At 40.3% G+C, this 17,367-nt stretch overlaps 5 non-coding genes across 5 annotated transcripts; all 5 read left to right on the top strand.

Moving 5' to 3' along the window:
* The first annotated feature begins 5,753 nt into the window (after window positions 1–5,753).
* Window positions 5,754–5,872, top strand: LOC126265201 (5S ribosomal RNA). Its single transcript, XR_007547743.1, has one exon. It is a non-coding gene; the product is annotated as a 5S ribosomal RNA (ribosomal RNA).
* Window positions 5,873–7,440: 1,568 nt separating this feature from the next.
* On the top strand, window positions 7,441–7,559 carry LOC126265199 (5S ribosomal RNA). The gene has a single exon (XR_007547741.1). It is a non-coding gene; the product is annotated as a 5S ribosomal RNA (ribosomal RNA).
* Window positions 7,560–13,496: 5,937 nt separating this feature from the next.
* Window positions 13,497–13,615, top strand: LOC126265198 (5S ribosomal RNA). Its single transcript, XR_007547740.1, has one exon. It is a non-coding gene; the product is annotated as a 5S ribosomal RNA (ribosomal RNA).
* A 1,552-nt stretch (window positions 13,616–15,167) lies between these two features.
* LOC126265197 (5S ribosomal RNA) lies at window positions 15,168–15,286 on the top strand. Its single transcript, XR_007547739.1, has one exon. It is a non-coding gene; the product is annotated as a 5S ribosomal RNA (ribosomal RNA).
* Window positions 15,287–16,834: 1,548 nt separating this feature from the next.
* LOC126265196 (5S ribosomal RNA) lies at window positions 16,835–16,953 on the top strand. The gene has a single exon (XR_007547738.1). It is a non-coding gene; the product is annotated as a 5S ribosomal RNA (ribosomal RNA).
* The last annotated feature ends 414 nt before the right edge of the window (window positions 16,954–17,367 follow it).

The following is a 17,367-nucleotide window of genomic DNA, read 5'->3' as shown; positions in this document are numbered from 1 at the left end:
TTATTTACTTATAAGTTTCGTCAGTTATAAATTGTTGTGAGTTTCCAATATCAATGATCCGTCGTACGGGTATTAAGATAAAGTGTCCCGTTGCAAACCGACGAATATCGATTTTAGTAGATGAACAGGTGTCAGGCGCGTCCGCACACCGCCGTCGCCCGGCGTCGACTGTCCGAGACTTATTAAATATAAACCATCTCGAATTTTTTCAGTGTGCGCTTGCGTCTGTCTGCTTGTCTGCGCTCACGTTCAACCTGATATGTATCTAAATGATACATTATTTTTGTTTATTAAATTAATAATAATAATAATAATAATAATAATAATAGTTATTATTATTACTATTATTATATTAAATTAAATTAAATTAAATTAAATTAAATTAAATTATTACGTGTAACTATTTCTGTTTATTTTATTTTTGAAAATTTGTATACATGTTTGTCCTGTAATATCGTAAATTTAATACCGGTCCCGCCAACGAATACCTTATCGGTTCCGCTTTCAACGGTACAGAAACAGCCGTGTCCCTCTTTTCAACTGACACAGTCACCGGTATATCTGGTAAATCGTCGAATAATTTCCTAACGATGCGTCTGCTAGGCGTCAAAACTCTTCTCCTCGGTGTCGGACGATAAGTGTCGAGAACAACACTCTTTTTAACGTGTACTTCGTCTTTTTTAAGCGTCTCCGCTGTTTGTTTTCCCCTTCGGGAAGAAACGACGACCGTTTCGGCTTTTGATCGTGGTCCAGGGGAAACAGACCGAATCGGACCAGGTGCTTTTGAAATATTAGCTGATACGGTCGTTAATCTAATGTTTGGTGACATCGATTCGGTCGATGTGCCCATGTCCCGTGTCAATTTTAATTTTTTTACAACAACGCCATCTGAAAACTCGCCGTCCTCGTTTTCGCTGTAATTCTCTCTGGTGCGTTTCATTGACTTCCGATCGACATTGTCCTCGCCGACGGTCGGATAGACAAAGAAAAGGGTTTTGCAGTAATGGAATAGCGTTGTAACGAAAGGCATGGTTGAACGGAATAAAATATACTGATCAACGGCGATAATGAACTTTATTTATATGCCGGTAGGGAAGGTTTCAGGTAGTTTTTCACACTTGGATGCTTCATTAAGCAAACAGGTAGTCCGACGAATTTTTCTTTTTTTTTTTTTCCCTTCTTCTTCTTCAAAATAACAATCAATGTTATACTTATGTCGAAGTGAGTAATATCCTGCAAACTTTGTGGTCCTTTGAAATCATTCTTGACTCAAAATTGATGTCTGACAGTTAATATGCGTTGCTCGTAAACCACCTGTGAAAAAGAAACTGATGGCAACGGCCATACCACGTTGAAAATACCAGTTCTCGTCCGATCACTCCGACGTTGACCTCCTTTTCCCTGAAGAAGCCACGCACTATCCCAATAACGGGGGCACTCCATCAACAATAGACCTAGTCATAAGCAATGGAGTACGCAGAGTGACTGAACCAACTGTACTCCATGAACTAGACTCCGACCATGCCCCAGTGCTAATTAATATCCAACAAAAAAGAACAAATGTCCTCCAACAAACCAAATTCTGTTTCCGAGAAACGAACTGGGACATGTACAGGCACGAGCTAAACACTCTGACGGTCCTAAGAGGTCACATCACGGATTTGGAATCACTAAAGAGAGAAGTGGATTCATTCACACTCAATCTAAAAATAGCCAGGAACAAAACTACTAAGGTAACAAAAACCAAACCACCAGCAGATGATCTTCCAGATGATATAACAGAAGCTATCAAAACAAAAAACTACCACAAAAAACGTTGGCACAAATACAAACTCGACAATGACAAACAAATAATGAACCGGCTCAAAAACGAAATTACATATAAAATCGGGCAACACAGAAATAACGTGTGGCGGGACCTTCTGGGCAGGCTCCAAGCCACGGATTGCTCCTTATGGAGATACGTAAAGAAACTAAAAGGGGAACGTCCTATATACCCGACCATCCTCTACAACAACATCGAGCACATGTCCAACAAATCTAAAGCTACAGCCATCTCCACACACTTTGCAGAAATTCATAAAACTGATACGACAAACCTCACACCGGAACAAAACTACATACAGCAAATGGCTCAGAATATACACAAAGCTCAACCAGAGGTAATTCAAAACAATGAACTTGCTAAACTACTCACAAGGCCGAGTGAAGTGCAGCAAATTCTGCGAAAGCTGCCAAATAACAAAGCTCCAGGACCAGACGGTATCCAATACATCCTTTTAAAAAACATACCAAGGAAGACACTGGTCCATCTAACCTATATTATCAATGGTATTATTAGGCTGCAATACTTCCCAGAACAATGGAAACACGCTGTGGTTATCCCCGTACTAAAGCCCGGTAAACCGCCACATAACCCCAACTCATACAGGCCAATATCGCTACTAAGCTCTATTTCCAAGGTAGCCGAAAGAGTTATACTGCGACGCCTGGAAACAGCCGACTCACACCTACACATAACACCACACGAGCAGTTCGGATTCCGCCCCAAACATGGCACAGTCCTGCAGGTGGCGCGAATTGCTGAACACACTAAGAAGCACTGGAACTTCGGGAGAAACACAGTTGCACTCTTTTTAGATATGCAGAAAGCCTTCGATACCGTATGGTTGGATGGACTAGTGTATAAACTGGACCAGCTAAAACTGCCTAAATGTCTGGTCAAACTAATCGACTCGTATCTGCGAGGAAGGACCTTCCAGGTAAAAATCAGCGGGGAATTATCCGAAACACGAAACACTTCGGCAGGAGTACCACAGGGAACGGTGCTCGCACCAAAACTCTACAACTTCTATACCTCCGACATCCCTAAGTTTTCCCACACTAACTTGGCACTATACGCTGATGACACTGCCATCTACAGCTCGTCCTTTAGCTCACAGGTCGCCACCCAACAGATTAAAATCCATCTGGGCATGCTCACTGCGTTTTTTGAGAGATGGAAAATTAAAATAAATCCTGAAAAAACAGAATTGATCAACTTTACAAAAAAATACACTAACACAAGGATAGTATCTCCACCCACTATAGACGGAACCATCATTCCATGCAAAAAAGTCGTGAAATACTTAGGCACCTATCTGGACAATCGGCTGACCTTTAGACCTCATATAGACAAAATTAGACCAAAGATATTTGGTGCAATCAAGCCACTATATCCCCTAATCTCTGCAAACAGCCCCATGAGTAGAGATAACAAAATTAACTTATACACCACAATCCTCCGACCCATCATGACATACGCATGCCCCATCTGGTGTGGAGCCTCAATAACCGCCATTAACATACTACAACGACTGCAAAACAAAATACTGAGAATGGCAATCAGCGCACCCCAGAGAAGCAGAACCCGACACATACACGACACAACTGGAGTGCCATATGTACAGGATTACATCATCCAAGAGGCTAATAAATTCTACGAAAAACAAATACACCACTCGATACTCACAAAACACATGGCTGACGTCAGAATCCACAACATTGACCCTAATCACAGACACAAACCCCTCTACCATAAACTTCCAATTTTTCACAAACTCCCACCATAATGTCTGCCGCGCACTCAAAACTTTCCACTTAAAACGCAAAACGTAAAGACGCCCACTAAACCATAAAACATTATCCGAACAACGCGAAACCTCCCCCAAAAATGCTTCAACGGGTTTTTTGACTAAGTTTTTCCCGAGCGCACTAAATTGCAAAGCTGGCCATCCAGCAACAGTTTCCGCTAATTTCATCTACAGGTTCCATTATCTAAATCATATTGAGACAAAATGCCCCCAGAAATGCAACGACCATGTGAGGGGGGTCTTGGACCCATTTTGCTTTCAACATCGTTGCTGACGCTCGGAGATGCCACGACACCGGCAATTGGCCGTGCCAATCTCCAAGAAGGTGGACAACCCCGGACTCCATTCGGTAACCCACCCCCACAAGAACGGAGCCTACTATATATAGTGCCCACAGGAGTCTCGAGCTGTACGAGCCAATGATGTGTATTTTAACAAAAAGACAAATAAAATATATTTTAGTTTAGTTTAGTTTAGTCCGATCACTGAAGTCAAGCAACGTCGGGCGCGGTTAGTACTTGGATGGGTGACCGCTTGGGAATACCGCGTGCTGTTGCCTTTTTGCTGATTTCTCGTTGTTTTTGTCCTTAATTGATGTAATTTTTCGAAATATATTTTGTGAATAAAATCGAAATATCGAATTATGGTGGATGCGCGTCATATATCGTTTTTGTCGTAGACTTCCTTCCACCACCGTGTAAATCCGAAACAGTGATGTTACGCTGTTGCGCGGTCACATGGACGAACGCAAACACATAATAATTTTTTTATTTACTTATAAGTTTCGTCAGTTATAAATTGTTGTGAGTTTCCAATATCAATGATCCGTCGTACGGGTATTAAGATAAAGTGTCCCGTTGCAAACCGACGAATATCGATTTTAGTAGATGAACAGGTGTCAGGCGCGTCCGCACACCGCCGTCGCCCGGCGTCGACTGTCCGAGACTTATTAAATATAAACCATCTCGAATTTTTTCAGTGTGCGCTTGCGCCTGTCTGCTTGTCTGCGCTCACGTTCAACCTGATATGTATCTAAATGATACATTATTTTTGTTTATTAAATTAATAATAATAATAATAATAATAATAATAGTTATTATTATTACTATTATTATATTAAATTAAATTAAATTAAATTAAATTAAATTAAATTAAATTAAATTAAATTAAATTAAATTATTACGTGTAACTATTTCTGTTTATTTTATTTTTGAAAATTTGTATACATGTTTGTCCTGTAATATCGTAAATTTAATACCGGTCCCGCCAACGAATACCTTATCGGTTCCGCTTTCAACGGTACAGAAACAGCCGTGTCCCTCTTTTCAACTGACACAGTCACCGGTATATCTGGTAAATCGTCGAATAATTTCCTAACGATGCGTCTGCTAGGCGTCAAAACTCTTCTCCTCGGTGTCGGACGATAAGTGTCGAGAACAACACTCTTTTTAACGTGTACTTCGTCTTTTTTAAGCGTCTCCGCTGTTTGTTTTCCCCTTCGGGAAGAAACGACGACCGTTTCGGCTTTTGATCGTGGTCCAGGGGAAACAGACCGAATCGGACCAGGTGCTTTTGAAATATTAGCTGATACGGTCGTTAATCTAATGTTTGGTGACATCGATTCGGTCGATGTGCCCATGTCCCGTGTCAATTTTAATTTTTTTACAACAACGCCATCTGAAAACTCGCCGTCCTCGTTTTCGCTGTAATTCTCTCTGGTGCGTTTCATTGACTTCCGATCGACATTGTCCTCGCCGACGGTCGGATAGACAAAGAAAAGGGTTTTGCAGTAATGGAATAGCGTTGTAACGAAAGGCATGGTTGAACGGAATAAAATATACTGATCAACGGCGATAATGAACTTTATTTATATGCCGGTAGGGAAGGTTTCAGGTAGTTTTTCACACTTGGATGCTTCATTAAGCAAACAGGTAGTCCGACGAATTTTTCTTTTTTTTTTTTCCCTTCTTCTTCTTCAAAATAACAATCAATGTTATACTTATGTCGAAGTGAGTAATATCCTGCAAACTTTGTGGTCCTTTGAAATCATTCTTGACTCAAAATTGATGTCTGACAGTTAATATGCGTTGCTCGTAAACCACCTGTGAAAAAGAAACTGATGGCAACGGCCATACCACGTTGAAAATACCAGTTCTCGTCCGATCACTGAAGTCAAGCAACGTCGGGCGCGGTTAGTACTTGGATGGGTGACCGCTTGGGAATACCGCGTGCTGTTGCCTTTTTGCTGATTTCTCGTTGTTTTTGTCCTTAATTGATGTAATTTTTCGAAATATATTTTGTGAATAAAATCGAAATATCGAATTATGGTGGATGCGCGTCATATATCGTTTTTGTCGTAGACTTCCTTCCACCACCGTGTAAATCCGAAACAGTGATGTTACGCTGTTGCGCGGTCACATGGACGAACGCAAACACATAATAATTTTTTTATTTACTTATAAGTTTCGTCAGTTATAAATTGTTGTGAGTTTCCAATATCAATGATCCGTCGTACGGGTATTAAGATAAAGTGTCCCGTTGCAAACCGACGAATATCGATTTTAGTAGATGAACAGGTGTCAGGCGCGTCCGCACACCGCCGTCGCCCGGCGTCGACTGTCCGAGACTTATTAAATATAAACCATCTCGAATTTTTTCAGTGTGCGCTTGCGCCTGTCTGCTTGTCTGCGCTCACGTTCAACCTGATATGTATCTAAATGATACATTATTTTTGTTTATTAAATTAATAATAATAATAATAATAATAATAATAGTTATTATTATTACTATTATTATATTAAATTAAATTAAATTAAATTAAATTAAATTAAATTAAATTAAATTAAATTAAATTAAATTAAATTATTACGTGTAACTATTTCTGTTTATTTTATTTTTGAAAATTTGTATACATGTTTGTCCTGTAATATCGTAAATTTAATACCGGTCCCGCCAACGAATACCTTATCGGTTCCGCTTTCAACGGTACAGAAACAGCCGTGTCCCTCTTTTCAACTGACACAGTCACCGGTATATCTGGTAAATCGTCGAATAATTTCCTAACGATGCGTCTGCTAGGCGTCAAAACTCTTCTCCTCGGTGTCGGACGATAAGTGTCGAGAACAACACTCTTTTTAACGTGTACTTCGTCTTTTTTAAGCGTCTCCGCTGTTTGTTTTCCCCTTCGGGAAGAAACGACGACCGTTTCGGCTTTTGATCGTGGTCCAGGGGAAACAGACCGAATCGGACCAGGTGCTTTTGAAATATTAGCTGATACGGTCGTTAATCTAATGTTTGGTGACATCGATTCGGTCGATGTGCCCATGTCCCGTGTCAATTTTAATTTTTTTACAACAACGCCATCTGAAAACTCGCCGTCCTCGTTTTCGCTGTAATTCTCTCTGGTGCGTTTCATTGACTTCCGATCGACATTGTCCTCGCCGACGGTCGGATAGACAAAGAAAAGGGTTTTGCAGTAATGGAATAGCGTTGTAACGAAAGGCATGGTTGAACGGAATAAAATATACTGATCAACGGCGATAATGAACTTTATTTATATGCCGGTAGGGAAGGTTTCAGGTAGTTTTTCACACTTGGATGCTTCATTAAGCAAACAGGTAGTCCGACGAATTTTTCTTTTTTTTTTTTTCCCTTCTTCTTCTTCAAAATAACAATCAATGTTATACTTATGTCGAAGTGAGTAATATCCTGCAAACTTTGTGGTCCTTTGAAATCATTCTTGACTCAAAATTGATGTCTGACAGTTAATATGCGTTGCTCGTAAACCACCTGTGAAAAAGAAACTGATGGCAACGGCCATACCACGTTGAAAATACCAGTTCTCGTCCGATCACTGAAGTCAAGCAACGTCGGGCGCGGTTAGTACTTGGATGGGTGACCGCTTGGGAATACCGCGTGCTGTTGCCTTTTTGCTGATTTCTCGTTGTTTTTGTCCTTAATTGATGTAATTTTTCGAAATATATTTTGTGAATAAAATCGAAATATCGAATTATGGTGGATGCGCGTCATATATCGTTTTTGTCGTAGACTTCCTTCCACCACCGTGTAAATCCGAAACAGTGATGTTACGCTGTTGCGCGGTCACATGGACGAACGCAAACACATAATAATTTTTTTATTTACTTATAAGTTTCGTCAGTTATAAATTGTTGTGAGTTTCCAATATCAATGATCCGTCGTACGGGTATTAAGATAAAGTGTCCCGTTGCAAACCGACGAATATCGATTTTAGTAGATGAACAGGTGTCAGGCGCGTCCGCACACCGCCGTCGCCCGGCGTCGACTGTCCGAGACTTATTAAATATAAACCATCTCGAATTTTTTCAGTGTGCGCTTGCGTCTGTCTGCTTGTCTGCGCTCACGTTCAACCTGATATGTATCTAAATGATACATTATTTTTGTTTATTAAATTAATAATAATAATAATAATAATAATAATAATAGTTATTATTATTACTATTATTATATTAAATTAAATTAAATTAAATTAAATTAAATTAAATTATTACGTGTAACTATTTCTGTTTATTTTATTTTTGAAAATTTGTATACATGTTTGTCCTGTAATATCGTAAATTTAATACCGGTCCCGCCAACGAATACCTTATCGGTTCCGCTTTCAACGGTACAGAAACAGCCGTGTCCCTCTTTTCAACTGACACAGTCACCGGTATATCTGGTAAATCGTCGAATAATTTCCTAACGATGCGTCTGCTAGGCGTCAAAACTCTTCTCCTCGGTGTCGGACGATAAGTGTCGAGAACAACACTCTTTTTAACGTGTACTTCGTCTTTTTTAAGCGTCTCCGCTGTTTGTTTTCCCCTTCGGGAAGAAACGACGACCGTTTCGGCTTTTGATCGTGGTCCAGGGGAAACAGACCGAATCGGACCAGGTGCTTTTGAAATATTAGCTGATACGGTCGTTAATCTAATGTTTGGTGACATCGATTCGGTCGATGTGCCCATGTCCCGTGTCAATTTTAATTTTTTTACAACAACGCCATCTGAAAACTCGCCGTCCTCGTTTTCGCTGTAATTCTCTCTGGTGCGTTTCATTGACTTCCGATCGACATTGTCCTCGCCGACGGTCGGATAGACAAAGAAAAGGGTTTTGCAGTAATGGAATAGCGTTGTAACGAAAGGCATGGTTGAACGGAATAAAATATACTGATCAACGGCGATAATGAACTTTATTTATATGCCGGTAGGGAAGGTTTCAGGTAGTTTTTCACACTTGGATGCTTCATTAAGCAAACAGGTAGTCCGACGAATTTTTCTTTTTTTTTTTTTCCCTTCTTCTTCTTCAAAATAACAATCAATGTTATACTTATGTCGAAGTGAGTAATATCCTGCAAACTTTGTGGTCCTTTGAAATCATTCTTGACTCAAAATTGATGTCTGACAGTTAATATGCGTTGCTCGTAAACCACCTGTGAAAAAGAAACTGATGGCAACGGCCATACCACGTTGAAAATACCAGTTCTCGTCCGATCACTCCGACGTTGACCTCCTTTTCCCTGAAGAAGCCACGCACTATCCCAATAACGGGGGCACTCCATCAACAATAGACCTAGTCATAAGCAATGGAGTACGCAGAGTGACTGAACCAACTGTACTCCATGAACTAGACTCCGACCATGCCCCAGTGCTAATTAATATCCAACAAAAAAGAACAAATGTCCTCCAACAAACCAAATTCTGTTTCCGAGAAACGAACTGGGACATGTACAGGCACGAGCTAAACACTCTGACGGTCCTAAGAGGTCACATCACGGATTTGGAATCACTAAAGAGAGAAGTGGATTCATTCACACTCAATCTAAAAATAGCCAGGAACAAAACTACTAAGGTAACAAAAACCAAACCACCAGCAGATGATCTTCCAGATGATATAACAGAAGCTATCAAAACAAAAAACTACCACAAAAAACGTTGGCACAAATACAAACTCGACAATGACAAACAAATAATGAACCGGCTCAAAAACGAAATTACATATAAAATCGGGCAACACAGAAATAACGTGTGGCGGGACCTTCTGGGCAGGCTCCAAGCCACGGATTGCTCCTTATGGAGATACGTAAAGAAACTAAAAGGGGAACGTCCTATATACCCGACCATCCTCTACAACAACATCGAGCACATGTCCAACAAATCTAAAGCTACAGCCATCTCCACACACTTTGCAGAAATTCATAAAACTGATACGACAAACCTCACACCGGAACAAAACTACATACAGCAAATGGCTCAGAATATACACAAAGCTCAACCAGAGGTAATTCAAAACAATGAACTTGCTAAACTACTCACAAGGCCGAGTGAAGTGCAGCAAATTCTGCGAAAGCTGCCAAATAACAAAGCTCCAGGACCAGACGGTATCCAATACATCCTTTTAAAAAACATACCAAGGAAGACACTGGTCCATCTAACCTATATTATCAATGGTATTATTAGGCTGCAATACTTCCCAGAACAATGGAAACACGCTGTGGTTATCCCCGTACTAAAGCCCGGTAAACCGCCACATAACCCCAACTCATACAGGCCAATATCGCTACTAAGCTCTATTTCCAAGGTAGCCGAAAGAGTTATACTGCGACGCCTGGAAACAGCCGACTCACACCTACACATAACACCACACGAGCAGTTCGGATTCCGCCCCAAACATGGCACAGTCCTGCAGGTGGCGCGAATTGCTGAACACACTAAGAAGCACTGGAACTTCGGGAGAAACACAGTTGCACTCTTTTTAGATATGCAGAAAGCCTTCGATACCGTATGGTTGGATGGACTAGTGTATAAACTGGACCAGCTAAAACTGCCTAAATGTCTGGTCAAACTAATCGACTCGTATCTGCGAGGAAGGACCTTCCAGGTAAAAATCAGCGGGGAATTATCCGAAACACGAAACACTTCGGCAGGAGTACCACAGGGAACGGTGCTCGCACCAAAACTCTACAACTTCTATACCTCCGACATCCCTAAGTTTTCCCACACTAACTTGGCACTATACGCTGATGACACTGCCATCTACAGCTCGTCCTTTAGCTCACAGGTCGCCACCCAACAGATTAAAATCCATCTGGGCATGCTCACTGCGTTTTTTGAGAGATGGAAAATTAAAATAAATCCTGAAAAAACAGAATTGATCAACTTTACAAAAAAATACACTAACACAAGGATAGTATCTCCACCCACTATAGACGGAACCATCATTCCATGCAAAAAAGTCGTGAAATACTTAGGCACCTATCTGGACAATCGGCTGACCTTTAGACCTCATATAGACAAAATTAGACCAAAGATATTTGGTGCAATCAAGCCACTATATCCCCTAATCTCTGCAAACAGCCCCATGAGTAGAGATAACAAAATTAACTTATACACCACAATCCTCCGACCCATCATGACATACGCATGCCCCATCTGGTGTGGAGCCTCAATAACCGCCATTAACATACTACAACGACTGCAAAACAAAATACTGAGAATGGCAATCAGCGCACCCCAGAGAAGCAGAACCCGACACATACACGACACAACTGGAGTGCCATATGTACAGGATTACATCATCCAAGAGGCTAATAAATTCTACGAAAAACAAATACACCACTCGATACTCACAAAACACATGGCTGACGTCAGAATCCACAACATTGACCCTAATCACAGACACAAACCCCTCTACCATAAACTTCCAATTTTTCACAAACTCCCACCATAATGTCTGCCGCGCACTCAAAACTTTCCACTTAAAACGCAAAACGTAAAGACGCCCACTAAACCATAAAACATTATCCGAACAACGCGAAACCTCCCCCAAAAATGCTTCAACGGGTTTTTTGACTAAGTTTTTCCCGAGCGCACTAAATTGCAAAGCTGGCCATCCAGCAACAGTTTCCGCTAATTTCATCTACAGGTTCCATTATCTAAATCATATTGAGACAAAATGCCCCCAGAAATGCAACGACCATGTGAGGGGGGTCTTGGACCCATTTTGCTTTCAACATCGTTGCTGACGCTCGGAGATGCCACGACACCGGCAATTGGCCGTGCCAATCTCCAAGAAGGTGGACAACCCCGGACTCCATTCGGTAACCCACCCCCACAAGAACGGAGCCTACTATATATAGTGCCCACAGGAGTCTCGAGCTGTACGAGCCAATGATGTGTATTTTAACAAAAAGACAAATAAAATATATTTTAGTTTAGTTTAGTTTAGTCCGATCACTGAAGTCAAGCAACGTCGGGCGCGGTTAGTACTTGGATGGGTGACCGCTTGGGAATACCGCGTGCTGTTGCCTTTTTGCTGATTTCTCGTTGTTTTTGTCCTTAATTGATGTAATTTTTCGAAATATATTTTGTGAATAAAATCGAAATATCGAATTATGGTGGATGCGCGTCATATATCGTTTTTGTCGTAGACTTCCTTCCACCACCGTTTAAATCCGAAACAGTGATGTTACGCTGTTGCGCGGTCACATGGACGAACGCAAACACATAATAATTTTTTTATTTACTTATAAGTTTCGTCAGTTATAAATTGTTGTGAGTTTCCAATATCAATGATCCGTCGTACGGGTATTAAGATAAAGTGTCCCGTTGCAAACCGACGAATATCGATTTTAGTAGATGAACAGGTGTCAGGCGCGTCCGCACACCGCCGTCGCCCGGCGTCGACTGTCCGAGACTTATTAAATATAAACTATCTCGAATTTTTTCAGTGTGCGCTTGCGTCTGTCTGCTTGTCTGCGCTCACGTTCAACCTGATATGTATCTAAATGATACATTATTTTTGTTTATTAAATTAATAATAATAATAATAATAATAATAATAGTTATTATTATTACTATTATTATATTAAATTAAATTAAATTAAATTAAATTAAATTAAATTATTACGTGTAACTATTTCTGTTTATTTTATTTTTGAAAATTTGTATACATGTTTGTCCTGTAATATCGTAAATTTAATACCGGTCCCGCCAACGAATACCTTATCGGTTCCGCTTTCAACGGTACAGAAACAGCCGTGTCCCTCTTTTCAACTGACACAGTCACCGGTATATCTGGTAAATCGTCGAATAATTTCCTAACGATGCGTCTGCTAGGCGTCAAAACTCTTCTCCTCGGTGTCGGACGATAAGTGTCGAGAACAACACTCTTTTTAACGTGTACTTCGTCTTTTTTAAGCGTCTCCGCTGTTTGTTTTCCCCTTCGGGAAGAAACGACGACCGTTTCGGCTTTTGATCGTGGTCCAGGGGAAACAGACCGAATCGGACCAGGTGCTTTTGAAATATTAGCTGATACGGTCGTTAATCTAATGTTTGGTGACATCGATTCGGTCGATGTGCCCATGTCCCGTGTCAATTTTAATTTTTTTACAACAACGCCATCTGAAAACTCGCCGTCCTCGTTTTCGCTGTAATTCTCTCTGGTGCGTTTCATTGACTTCCGATCGACATTGTCCTCGCCGACGGTCGGATAGACAAAGAAAAGGGTTTTGCAGTAATGGAATAGCGTTGTAACGAAAGGCATGGTTGAACGGAATAAAATATACTGATCAACGGCGATAATGAACTTTATTTATATGCCGGTAGGGAAGGTTTCAGGTAGTTTTTCACACTTGGATGCTTCATTAAGCAAACAGGTAGTCCGACGAATTTTTCTTTTTTTTTTTTTCCCTTCTTCTTCTTCAAAATAACAATCAATGTTATACTTATGTCGAAGTGAGTAATATCCTGCAAACTTTGTGGTCCTTTGAAATCATTCTTGACTCAAAATTGATGTCTGACAGTTAATATGCGTTGCTCGTAAACCACCTGTGAAAAAGAAACTGATGGCAACGGCCATACCACGTTGAAAATACCAGTTCTCGTCCGATCACTGAAGTCAAGCAACGTCGGGCGCGGTTAGTACTTGGATGGGTGACCGCTTGGGAATACCGCGTGCTGTTGCCTTTTTGCTGATTTCTCGTTGTTTTTGTCCTTAATTGATGTAATTTTTCGAAATATATTTTGTGAATAAAATCGAAATATCGAATTATGGTGGATGCGCGTCATATATCGTTTTTGTCGTAGACTTCCTTCCACCACCGTGTAAATCCGAAACAGTGATGTTACGCTGTTGCGCGGTCACATGGACGAACGCAAACACATAATAATTTTTTTATTTACTTATAAGTTTCGTCAGTTATAAATTGTTGTGAGTTTCCAATATCAATGATCCGTCGTACGGGTATTAAGATAAAGTGTCCCGTTGCAAACCGACGAATATCGATTTTAGTAGATGAACAGGTGTCAGGCGCGTCCGCACACCGCCGTCGCCCGGCGTCGACTGTCCGAGACTTATTAAATATAAACCATCTCGAATTTTTTCAGTGTGCGCTTGCGCCTGTCTGCTTGTCTGCGCTCACGTTCAACCTGATATGTATCTAAATGATACATTATTTTTGTTTATTAAATTAATAATAATAATAATAATAATAATAATAGTTATTATTATTACTATTATTATATTAAATTAAATTAAATTAAATTAAATTAAATTAAATTAAATTAAATTAAATTATTACGTGTAACTATTTCTGTTTATTTTATTTTTGAAAATTTGTATACATGTTTGTCCTGTAATATCGTAAATTTAATACCGGTCCCGCCAACGAATACCTTATCGGTTCCGCTTTCAACGGTACAGAAACAGCCGTGTCCCTCTTTTCAACTGACACAGTCACCGGTATATCTGGTAAATCGTCGAATAATTTCCTAACGATGCGTCTGCTAGGCGTCAAAACTCTTCTCCTCGGTGTCGGACGATAAGTGTCGAGAACAACACTCTTTTTAACGTGTACTTCGTCTTTTTTAAGCGTCTCCGCTGTTTGTTTTCCCCTTCGGGAAGAAACGACGACCGTTTCGGCTTTTGATCGTGGTCCAGGGGAAACAGACCGAATCGGACCAGGTGCTTTTGAAATATTAGCTGATACGGTCGTTAATCTAATGTTTGGTGACATCGATTCGGTCGATGTGCCCATGTCCCGTGTCAATTTTAATTTTTTTACAACAACGCCATCTGAAAACTCGCCGTCCTCGTTTTCGCTGTAATTCTCTCTGGTGCGTTTCATTGACTTCCGATCGACATTGTCCTCGCCGACGGTCGGATAGACAAAGAAAAGGGTTTTGCAGTAATGGAATAGCGTTGTAACGAAAGGCATGGTTGAACGGAATAAAATATACTGATCAACGGCGATAATGAACTTTATTTATATGCCGGTAGGGAAGGTTTCAGGTAGTTTTTCACACTTGGATGCTTCATTAAGCAAACAGGTAGTCCGACGAATTTTTCTTTTTTTTTTTTCCCTTCTTCTTCTTCAAAATAACAATCAATGTTATACTTATGTCGAAGTGAGTAATATCCTGCAAACTTTGTGGTCCTTTGAAATCATTCTTGACTCAAAATTGATGTCTGACAGTTAATATGCGTTGCTCGTAAACCACCTGTGAAAAAGAAACTGATGGCAACGGCCATACCACGTTGAAAATACCAGTTCTCGTCCGATCACTGAAGTCAAGCAACGTCGGGCGCGGTTAGTACTTGGATGGGTGACCGCTTGGGAATACCGCGTGCTGTTGCCTTTTTGCTGATTTCTCGTTGTTTTTGTCCTTAATTGATGTAATTTTTCGAAATATATTTTGTGAATAAAATCGAAATATCGAATTATGGTGGATGCGCGTCATATATCGTTTTTGTCGTAGACTTCCTTCCACCACCGTGTAAATCCGAAACAGTGATGTTACGCTGTTGCGCGGTCACATGGACGAACGCAAACACATAATAATTTTTTTATTTACTTATAAGTTTCGTCAGTTATAAATTGTTGTGAGTTTCCAATATCAATGATCCGTCGTACGGGTATTAAGATAAAGTGTCCCGTTGCAAACCGACGAATATCGATTTTAGTAGATGAACAGGTGTCAGGCGCGTCCGCACACCGCCGTCGCCCGGCGTCGACTGTCCGAGACTTATTAAATATAAACCATCTCGAATTTTTTCAGTGTGCGCTTGCGCCTGTCTGCTTGTCTGCGCTCACGTTCAACCTGATATGTATCTAAATGATACATTATTTTTGTTTATTAAATTAATAATAATAATAATAATAATAATAATAGTTATTATTATTACTATTATTATATTAAATTAAATTAAATTAAATTAAATTAAATTAAATTAAATTAAATTATTACGTGTAACTATTTCTGTTTATTTTATTTTTGAAAATTTGTATACATGTTTGTCCTGTAATATCGTAAATTTAATACCGGTCCCGCCAACGAATACCTTATCGGTTCCGCTTTCAACGGTACAGAAACAGCCGTGTCCCTCTTTTCAACTGACACAGTCACCGGTATATCTGGTAAATCGTCGAATAATTTCCTAACGATGCGTCTGCTAGGCGTCAAAACTCTTCTCCTCGGTGTCGGACGATAAGTGTCGAGAACAACACTCTTTTTAACGTGTACTTCGTCTTTTTTAAGCGTCTCCGCTGTTTGTTTTCCCCTTCGGGAAGAAACGACGACCGTTTCGGCTTTTGATCGTGGTCCAGGGGAAACAGACCGAATCGGACCAGGTGCTTTTGAAATATTAGCTGATACGGTCGTTAATCTAATGTTTGGTGACATCGATTCGGTCGATGTGCCCATGTCCCGTGTCAATTTTAATTTTTTTACAACAACGCCATCTGAAAACTCGCCGTCCTCGTTTTCGCTGTAATTCTCTCTGGTGCGTTTCATTGACTTCCGATCGACATTGTCCTCGCCGACGGTCGGATAGACAAAGAAAAGGGTTTTGCAGTAATGGAATAGCGTTGTAACGAAAGGCATGGTTGAACGGAATAAAATATACTGATCAACGGCGATAATGAACTTTATTTATATGCCGGTAGGGAAGGTTTCAGGTAGTTTTTCACACTTGGATGCTTCATTAAGCAAACAGGTAGTCCGACGAATTTTTCTTTTTTTTTTTTTCCCTTCTTCTTCTTCAAAATAACAATCAATGTTATACTTATGTCGAAGTGAGTAATATCCTGCAAACTTTGTGGTCCTTTGAAATCATTCTTGACTCAAAATTGATGTCTGACAGTTAATATGCGTTGCTCGTAAACCACCTGTGAAAAAGAAACTGATGGCAACGGCCATACCACGTTGAAAATACCAGTTCTCGTCCGATCACTGAAGTCAAGCAACGTCGGGCGCGGTTAGTACTTGGATGGGTGACCGCTTGGGAATACCGCGTGCTGTTGCCTTTTTGCTGATTTCTCGTTGTTTTTGTCCTTAATTGATGTAATTTTTCGAAATATATTTTGTGAATAAAATCGAAATATCGAATTATGGTGGATGCGCGTCATATATCGTTTTTGTCGTAGACTTCCTTCCACCACCGTGTAAATCCGAAACAGTGATGTTACGCTGTTGCGCGGTCACATGGACGAACGCAAACACATAATAATTTTTTTATTTACTTATAAGTTTCGTCAGTTATAAATTGTTGTGAGTTTCCAATATCAATGATCCGTCGTACGGGTATTAAGATAAAGTGTCCCGTTGCAAACCGACGAATATCGATTTTAGTAGATGAACAGGTGTCAGGCGCGTCCGCACACCGCCGTCGCCCGGCGTCGACTGTCCGAGACTTATTAAATATAAACCATCTCGAATTT

This window comes from Aethina tumida, chromosome 3 (genome assembly GCF_024364675.1).
Source record: "Aethina tumida isolate Nest 87 chromosome 3, icAetTumi1.1, whole genome shotgun sequence".
NCBI classification, from domain to species: Eukaryota; Metazoa; Arthropoda; class Insecta; order Coleoptera; family Nitidulidae; genus Aethina; species Aethina tumida.
The sequence above is the reverse complement of the archived record's forward strand: the minus strand, read 5'-3'. Positions and strand labels throughout refer to the sequence as shown.